The following is a 7838-nucleotide window of genomic DNA, read 5'->3' as shown; positions in this document are numbered from 1 at the left end:
TGGATAGGGGAGGGAAAAACCAAAAGAAAAATAATACTTCATGACACATGAAAATCAGATAAAATTTGAATTTCAGTGTCCATAAGTAAAGTTTTATTTACCCAGCCATACACATTCATAAACATAACGTCTAAGGCTGCTTTCCTGCTACAACTCAATACAGAGTTGAGTCTAGAAAAAGGAACCACATAGCCTGCAAATCCTAAAATATATATATTTACTATGTGGCCCTTTTTTTAGAAGTTTGCTGACTTCTTAACATGCATAGTCAGAGAAAATTAGTTCCGGACCCATTCCTAGGCAACATGAAGCACAGCACAAAAGACAAAGCTTGAACTTGGAGGAGAATGAAGAAGACTCCTGGTCCAGTCTCCCATTCCACTGAGTGTCCTACAGAAGCAATCCAGGCGTGAGGACTCACAATTTCCAAGAAGCCCGGCCCTTTATCGAACACCATGACTCTACCTATTATGTTTCTGATGTTAAGCTAAAACAATTCCCACCCCCACACCAGTATAGGCTTTCTTATCTATAAACTTTGTCTACCTTGAGAAGACATTAGCCACAATCTTTCTTAACCAAAGAGTAGACTCCTACCACCCTCCTTGGGTTAGAACTTTGTATGTATTGGGGAACTTTCACATACACTGCCGCATTTTACCTTCATAACATCTCCTAGGGACAATTATTCATCTCTATACAGGTGAGAAATCTAAGGATTAAAGTTATGGACTGAATTGTGTGCCCCCCAAAAGGCACATATTGAAGCACTCACTGTGACTGTATTTGGAGATACCTTTAGGAAGGTAATTTAGGTTAAATAAGGTCATAAGGGTGGGGTTCTAATCCAAGCAGACTGGCATCCTTATAAGAAGAGAAAGAGACACCAAAGATCCATGATCCATTTTTCTCTCTCCCTCTCTCTCTGTCTCTCTCTCTCTTCACAGAGAAAAGACCATGTAAGAACACAGCAAGAAGGTGGCTATCTGCAAGGCAGGAAAAGAGCTCTCACCAGAAACCAACTCTGACGAACTCTTGATCTTAGACTTTCAGTCTCCACAACTGTGAGAAAATAAGTGTCTTGTTTAAGCCATTCATTCTGCAGACCTTTGTTATGGCAGCTCAACAAGACTAAGGTAGTTAATAAGGTTAAATGACATGTTCGAAATGAGGCAGCTCACCAGTGGCAGAGCAGAGACTTGTCACTCATTCCACAAATATTAAGCACTTACTGAGTGTAAGGCATCTTTGGAGGAGACAGGTATCAATCAAAGAATGACATCAATAAAAATAAAATTTCAACTCTGCTACCACAGAGAGAAGTATGTGGTATGAGATGTAAATAACATGAGCTGACTTAGGGTGGTCAGAGGAGGTTAGCCCAAGACACAGTTGAACTGAGATCTGAACGGTGAAGAAGAGTTTACTCAGTGAAGGAGAAAGGGAGTGAACTTCCAGAGAGATGGTATATACAAATCCCCTGTGGTAGCAGAAGTATATGGTGTTCAAAGAAATGAGAGAAGGCCAATGTGGCTAGATCAGAAAAGTGGGGAATAACATGAGATGAGGCTAAAGAGGTAAGAATGGGTCAGACTTCTTATGGCCCTCATGGTCATTGTCAGTAACTGAGGCTTTAGGAAGCATTACAGTGCTTTCAACATGAGACTTGCTCTGTAAGGTTTCTAATTGGAAAAAAATTACTCCAGCTGCAGTATGGGATACAGATTGGAGAAAGTGAAGGGAGCAGCAGGAAGACTAGGTTAGAGACTCATGGTGGGCAGTAGGCGAGGGGAGAGATGTTTGTCACCTGGACAACAGAGGTTACTTTGAAGATGTAGAGAAGGAAAGGGTTATGAGAGCTATTACAAGGTAAAAATGATCAGGATTTGTGATCGATGCAGGATGGGGTTACAGGAAGATGTCAGGTATGACTTCATGATCCCCAAGCTTAATCCCCATGATACCCATGATCTGTTTTAGCAGAATGCTTGAGTGAGGATGTTTACTGAGATGTGAAATAGCACAAGAGGAGCCCTTCATCCAAAGACCACCATGAACACATCTGTAGCTGAACAAAGGTCAGGGAACTGAGCTTTTGCAGCAGGAGAGAATGCACATGATGGGAAGTGGTAGGGTACCTCAGTAAGAGGGTGTTAGAAGGGACTAGGGAATTTGGGCTTCTGGTGGGCAGGTTGCTCATTTTACAGGGAAATGTGGTTTGCTCTACTTTGGATGCTGTCAGGAAGTGGGGTAATTCTACGGTTGGGTGACTATGATTCTTACCTAGAAGGCCATAAGGATGGAGTGAGCTTGAAGCTGGGATTAGTAAAGACAAATCCTTGCTTATATTATCCAGGATGAGGGTCATTCTGTGGTGGAGACAATGTCTATGTTTTTGTCTGTGTTCAGACATGATTACAGAATGATCTTGTTTGTGCCTTTTCTGAGTGGCCTTGCCTGGCATTGCTGTTCTTTGAAATGGTCTATAATTAAAAGGGGGAACACCAAAGCCTAGCTCTAATTGACAGGAAGCACCTCGTGATGCCACGGCCCCACTGACAGAGCCAGGTGAATTCCTGGCTGTCAGAGCTGCTTTCCTTCCTCAGCTACCCCTTTTGGTCAAGGACAGATAAAGTTAGGCTGCAGGACACTCATCTAAGATATTCAGATCGCCACCATTGCCGAGCTTTTGCTGATCAGGAGGTTGAACAGACCACAGGAACTAGTCTATGGTGGGCCTGGGGTTTACTGCTGGTGCTGTTCCTTTTGTTGCAGAACAAGTAGCTTAACATCTGACAAGACAATGGCCGCACAGTGGCATTTATAACTCTGGACAGGAGGCATCAGCCAACTGCAACACAGGCAGTTACCAGAAACAGAAACAAAAATGGGTATCACTTCTTATAAGAGACCCTGAAGACAGGGACTTAGATTACCAAATCCAGGCAATGAAAACATGTTCCAAATTCCAAATGGTCTCTCCTTGAGATCCAAATGGTGCTTTCTTTTCTAGACTAATTACAAGCTTCTATTTAGGTGCACACACACACACACACACACACACACACAATGTGTTTGCTATAGCATAAATTTCCCCTTGGCTAGCTAAGAAGAAATAAGGGCTATGTGATTAGCCATGAGAACATCAGTTAAGAATTTAAATTTAAACTGGTTTGTTGGGTTTCCAAAACAGAATTTGTATCATTTGTGATATCTGATAGGGTCAGAGATAAGTTTCAGACCGCCTTTTCCACTGGTGTCATTCTTACCCTGGAAAGTGCAGCTTGCTTAGCAGTGCAACAAGAGAGAGTCAGTTCTTCCTCTTGGGAGTTCTCCTGAGTAGACTATATTTGCCTCTTTTTCAAAGTTTCTGGGTATTCTTCTCAGGGATCTCATAAATCCATGGCCTAGGACCTCATTTCCTCTGGTTGGAAAGGAGGATGGGGAGAATTAGGGAGGGAATTGTCAGTGCCAAGAAAAGCAAGCAGTGACCCTCTTGTTGGAGAAGGGCTGACTGGAGCTGTTTCAGTTCAGGGTGAATCTTGCTAAAATTATCCCCTTTAAAATTATGTATTCGAGTTTAATGTTTCAAACCCCTGATTGATTGCTCAAGTTAGAGCTGTGATAACAGTGGTTGGTGTTCTTCAAGAGGTTGAAAATGCCAGCTCTTGGGAAAATGACAGTTCTTTGAGAAATAATCAGGTTCACTGCACATCTCCCTTCAATAGGAGGTTTATCACTGGGTTCACGAAATTGCCTGTGATGGTCTTCCCCTGGCACTGAAGGTCCCTTACTACTACCTAGAGATGCTGTGAAAAAACAGGAGGCATTTCATTTTAACACCCCATTGCTATCCCTTAGCCTTTCTGTAGCCATCTCGTTGCAGAGAATGTGTTGCTTGAAAATAAATTCCTTCCATATGACTTGAACATTTCTTTGGAAAACTAGAGGACTGAATTATATGACCTCTGGATTTCCTTTTCTGCCCTTGGAATTCTAGGATTCCTGACCTGGAAATTGTAAAAAAAAAAAAAAAAAAAAATATATATATATATATATATATATATATATATATATATATAAGCTGATGCCAATTTGGCTACATATGAAATTAAACAACATTGATGGTAATATAACTATGGAGCAGGAAGGCAATGGGTGATAAGGGAGATGTTGCCTATAACAGTGATAAAGAATTTTATTTTGGCAGGGAGGACAAACGGTAAAAGAATCACTTTAATTCAATTTCCAAAGAACTTGATGAGCTTTGGTTCCTCCTAATAGATATTGGAAATGAAAAAAATCACAAATTCACAGAGAGAGCACAGATGGCTTAATATCAGAGCACTAAGTTTCAACAGTTGTAAGACAGAGATTAGAGTCAGGACCTCTGGGGCTAAGATAAAGATAAGGTATTTGAAATCAATTAAAGGATCAATAATTTTTGGCTCCCAGAAAGGCTCACTTTATCCTAAAGAAAAAGGTTGGTAGGCGCCTAAAAGCTCAGAAGCTTACCATTTTCTCTAGGATAAGGTGAACGTTTACTCCCTCCAAATATGAAGGCTACATCTGTGTTACTGAGTTGACGATTACACATGGGACCATATGGATATATTTATAATTGGTATAATGAACAGCTCCTTGTTTCCGATATTAAAAGCAAGATGATTTCAGCACATGATAAGCGAGCACAAGGAGAGACCTATCTAGCCAAATGACGGAAATAAATTTAATAATAAAAGCCCACCAGAAGAAGCAACTGCTCATCTGAATTTAAAGGAAATTTTCCTGCCATCTGCTGTTGTTAGCATTTTATATCACCATATTTGCCTGCTCTCTTCCAGAGCCCAGTGCTGCTAAGCTCTTCATACAGAATAAGCTACCAGGCGGGAGAACAGAGCCATGGAAGGCATGGAAGTGAATACCAAAGCCACTTCACCATCTCCAGACCTAGGGTGACATTTTTACCAGCAGCATAGGAACCAATGCTGGACTTCTCCAGGAAAGCTTTGTCACGGGAGGAAAGGACAAAAAAAGGACAAACAAGGCCTTTGGGTGGTTCAGAGGTCACAAGAGACATCAGGTAAAGCTGCTTGGCCACACCAGCATCCTGCCGCCTTCCTCTGTGCCCTCTCACACTCCAGCACCACATTTCACAAAATGAAACCCAGAGGTAATCAGCTGTAAAGATTGGGACAGAAGATATTTAGAGGAAGAACACATACGTGCATCATCAGCAAATAACCTGAGCCATTTGTAGATGTCCCAAAGCCCAGAACATATCAATGGCCATTAGAGGGGAAACAGGATTCCCATGAAAGGCGAATCAGGCTTTAATGGTACTGGTAGTGAAGAGAGGATCTTTGATGTTTCTCTAATAAAAGAAGAGCTTAGGAGACAAGGCACTTAAATGAATACTGGTTCAGGTAGGTCTTACCCCACAGGCGTACAGCAGAGAAAATGGAATTAAAGGGACTATGGGTATAAGCAGAGAACAAGCTCTCCACCATCTTCCAGGGAGCTGATTTGTTTGGACTGTGTTCCCAGGTAAGGAGAAAGGGAAATCTTACCTTGGGTTAGGCTCAGTGCCCGAGGGAGCTTCAGTGTGGCCAAGTTTCCCAGAGAGAGAGAGAGAGTAACCAGGTTGTCACAGAGGCTCAGACCTTCCCCAGCATAGATAATTTGGATTCCTGTGGAGATACTCCACGAGCAACCCGCAAAACACAGAACTCCTAACATTGGACCTCGGCAGACAATTTTAAACCCAGACAAGGGCCTGCCTTCACTGGGCACCCACATGGAGGCCATAGCAGGCTTTCTCCACGACTTGTGCTCAGCAGGGGCGTAAGCTGCTGAAGATAAGCCACATAAGCCACATCTGCAGGCTCCACTCCTGCCCATGGCATGCAGCTGTGCCTGGCGAGGAGGACCCACCTGTTGGCCATAAGAAACAATGAGAGTTTGGTGTGGGAGCACTCTGTAGGTGTTGGGGGCGGCGGGTAGACTAATTGCTGACACAGCTCTGTCCATGTCCGGTTGGCTATTAGAGATAGATAGACTCTGAGGGCTGGGTGGAAAATGGCCTGGAGCATGGAGATATAGCTCTTACGGTTTTTTGTTTTGTTTTTGTTGAGAGGGAACAGTGGGATAGAGGGTTTATGAAAGTATATAAAATGAAAGCTAAAGTCAAACATCTCCCCAAAGAAATGTATATACATGTGACTTGCCTTCAATTTCAGAGAGCTCACGGAGTCCCTAAAGTCTGTGCATGCACCCTTGCTTAGAGGCTTTTTTGGATCCACAGATGAGGAGTTTATTTCTAGGACCTAGAAACCTCGCTAGAAATTTCTCAAAGTGTGTTTCCTACAGCACTTACATGGGAATCACCTGCAATCACTCAGTGCATGCTGAAAATGCAGAATCCTGAGCCCCTCCTGGCTTGAAGGAATCAAGATCATCCAGGCTGTGGTCCTGGAATTTGCATTCTTACTAAGCATTCAGGATATATTTATCATTATACAGCTTAAGAACTGCTAAGAGTTGAAAATGGCCATAAAAAGTTCCTGGGAATTCAACCAAAAGCCAGGACTGACAGAAAAAGCTCTCCGAAAGTCATCACTCACTTGGGCTGTCAATTGATCAAGACGCAAGGGGATGGATGGAAGTCAAAGTTGTCTCATTGATCGAGAGGAGAAGATCCACTGACACTGGTTATAAACCAACATTTGTCCAGAACCCGATTTGGTTCAGGCATGTGGCTTATGCCATTTAGTTCTCAATGATTCTATTACAGATGAAGAAATCAAGGTTTGGAGAGTTTAGAGAACTCACATAGGGTCATAGAGCAAAATAAGAGCAACCAGACCTTAAACACAAGCAAACTAACTCGACTCTTTTTTTTTTTCCATGTTTATTTATTTATTTTGAGAGAGAGAGAGAGAGAGAGAGAGCACAAGCAGGGGAGGGAGGGACAGAGAGAGGAGCAAATCTCTGCTGTCAGCACAGAGTCTGACGGGGGCTCAAACCCACAAACTGTGAGATCATGACCTGAGCCCAAACCAAGAGCCAGACATTTAACTGACTGAGCCCCCCCAGGTGCCCCTAACTCAACTCTTTTTTGATGATGATTTTTAAATGTCGCCACCCAGTTTGCCCTTTGTATGCCAGACTTCTATTATAAAAAAGAAATAAATTCATTCATTATACTTTTGAAAAATGCTGAATATATACTGTCTTCGATTACCTGGAAATACACTTCAGAACAAAAGATTTATTCAGATGAAACAGGAGAAAGAAATACAAAATGTGATGTCAGCCAATTGACAGCATATGAAGTTTGGGCCACATGTGCACTGAGCAGCCATGAGTGAGACTCACTATATAACTGGGAGTAGTTGGTGAGACTTCCTAGAGGAAATGGTGTTTTGAATCAACTCTGAGGAGTCAGTAGAATTTTGAATTAATTCAAATAGGTAGAAGTAGACTAGAATCTCTCAAAACTCTACCTCAAACTTTACTTTTGATAAACAAGAATATTTATGGAAGGTGGAGAAAGGAATTCCTGAACAAAGAAATGTTTCTCAGTTTATAACCACCGGTTACTTAACAGCTTTCAAACATAAAGAAACTCATTGATAACAATACCACAATAGTAGGGGGCTTCAATTCTTCACTTACAACAATGAGCAGATCATCTAAGCAGAAAATCAACAAGGAAACAGTAACTTTGAATGACACATTGGACCAGATGGACTTAACAGATATATTCAGAACATCTCATCCTGAAGCAGCAGAATACACATTCTTCTTAAGTGCACACGGAACATTCTCCAGAATAG

The sequence above is a fragment of the Leopardus geoffroyi genome, chromosome D3 (genome assembly GCF_018350155.1).
Source record: "Leopardus geoffroyi isolate Oge1 chromosome D3, O.geoffroyi_Oge1_pat1.0, whole genome shotgun sequence".
NCBI classification, from domain to species: Eukaryota; Metazoa; Chordata; class Mammalia; order Carnivora; family Felidae; genus Leopardus; species Leopardus geoffroyi.
The sequence above is the reverse complement of the archived record's forward strand: the minus strand, read 5'-3'. Positions refer to the sequence as shown.